This window comes from Parasteatoda tepidariorum, chromosome 6 (assembly GCF_982258835.1).
Source record: "Parasteatoda tepidariorum strain Cologne lab strain chromosome 6, Ptep-v5.0, whole genome shotgun sequence".
NCBI lineage: Eukaryota > Metazoa > Arthropoda > Arachnida > Araneae > Theridiidae > Parasteatoda > Parasteatoda tepidariorum.
The window spans coordinates 57,634,396-57,636,513 of NC_141760.1; the positions used below are offsets into that span (position 1 = coordinate 57,634,396).

At 25.9% G+C, this 2,118-nt stretch overlaps 1 long non-coding RNA gene across 1 annotated transcript in view; it reads left to right on the forward strand.

Moving 5' to 3' along the window:
• The first annotated feature begins 481 nt into the window (after nucleotides 1-481).
• The window catches only part of LOC147808058 (uncharacterized), a 38,967-nt gene continuing 37,330 nt past the window's right edge, over nucleotides 482-2,118 (forward strand). Inside the window, exon 1 of the long non-coding RNA XR_015434917.1 lies at nucleotides 482-668. This is a non-coding gene — a long non-coding RNA (uncharacterized LOC147808058). The remainder of the gene's footprint in view (nucleotides 669-2,118) is intronic.

A 2,118-nucleotide genomic window follows, 5' to 3' on the forward strand; every position in this document is an offset into this window, starting at 1 on the left:
GATAAAAATTACCAGGATTTTAGGTGCTCTCATAGATGCAAAAATGCGATAAATTTTAACATATTGCGTTCTTTTCAATCATACTTTTATTTTCAATCTAGATATTGTTAATATTAAAATGCAAATTCTGCGAAATGCTTCTAATTCAGTTTATCGTCATGTTATTAATCTAAATATCTTCAGGTTTTATTTCATATTTCCATACTTTCCCAATAATTAATAGTTAAATCAAAATAGAAATATCTAACAACGTAATATCAAAAAAATAACTTCAGATAAAATAAAAATCGTAATAAAAAAAAGGAGAGGTTGAAGGTAAAATTTCGATTACAGTATGTTTCATACAAAATATTTATAAGCAAGAGCAAAATAGTATTTAAAAAAAAAACAACAACACAGAAATAAAATATATTTTCCTCCCGAATTGTGGTGGAATAAGAGATGTATGAAACTTTTATGTGATGCGCAAGCGCTTTTCTTTATCTACTTTGAAGCAGGGAATTCATACGAGTATCCCAACAACATTTCTACGTCTGTTAAGCTGCCGATAAGTTGAACTTGTTGCAGAAGAAATTAGAGCGTGTAATTGTCCATGAAGCATTTGATAGGTAAAGGAGTTTCATCCACATAAATGTTTCCACAAATGCAGTGTTGGGGAATGTAATCAAGTAAATACTCTTAACCATTTATACTTTCGTAATATAAATAAAAATATGTTTTAAATTAAAACTATGATATATGTCATTTTATACGCTTGTAATTAAATTTTGTTATTCTTGTTACTATATCTATGAATTCATATATTGCTTGAAGCATGGAACTAAATTAAATCGTAAAAATAACGTTAAAAGAAACCCTTTAAAATAAGAAGCATTTCTTATTATAAGCAAATATTTGAATGAAAATTTATTTTTTTAAATAAATTGTTGTACTTATAAGTTGTAACAAAATATCGTGATACAATCTTGCATTTTTTGTGCTACAAAAAAAATTATATATAAAACTACAAGTGTTAATCTTCTACTAACTTTAATCATTTTGACATTAAACTCTCCTTTTGTTTTGACAATTACTATATTATAAAAAATTCCAAAATTTTGGTTTATCAAATCATGATCTATTCAAAATATTAAAGAACTTTTAATTCATAAATAAATTGCAAGCATTAACATTGTATGTATCAAGGTTTGTTTACGTAAACAAACATAATAATGCATTATAAAGTTCAATATACAATTAAAAATTATGTAACTAAAATTAACATGAATTAGGATGTTTATTCTAATAATTGTATTAAGCAATAGTAAAAGCATAATGAAGCATTTGAACTGATAGCTTGAAAAAAGTACTTGATTTAAACAAACATACCTTGTTTTTTTTAAAAAATACATAATTAGTTTGCTGATTATAGAATATCATTAGGGGATTTAGGGAATAGATAATGTTCATGTAACATTAACAACAAACATTGAGAAACAAAAAGTGCATCACAACTTAAAATCAGACAATTATTGACGACCACTTTAAATTCATTTAAGCTGATAAATCTGCCTCAATCCTGACATAAAAAATTAAATTTATTATTTTGCTCGACAATAATTAACAACTTACAATTATTATCGGTACTAAAATTTTAACATATATCAAATACTAAAGATCTGAAAGTGTGAAAAGTATCGTGATTTTTGAAGATGCATACATCATGTATGAATTGTTATTATAAAAATGATTATAAAACAAGTATCAATGATTATTTTAACAGAGACTTTCAATACTTCCAATTAACAAATATATATATATATATATATATATATATATATATATATATATATATATATATATATATATATATATATATATATATATATATATATATATATATACACCGAAGAGCCTTTACATCATGACCACCCTTCATCTATAACAATGGGCTCTCCCAGGATTTCATGGTTTCTCGCCCAGGAACAATGCTTTCATGGGGCACATTAGGATCCATAATTCTCATAGAACAATCCCTGACGTCTTTAAGCTACTTGAACATAGTTGCAGACCAGGTTCAACCATTCATGGCAACAGTTTTTCCTGCGGGGGATGGTGTTTACCAACAGGATAATGCAC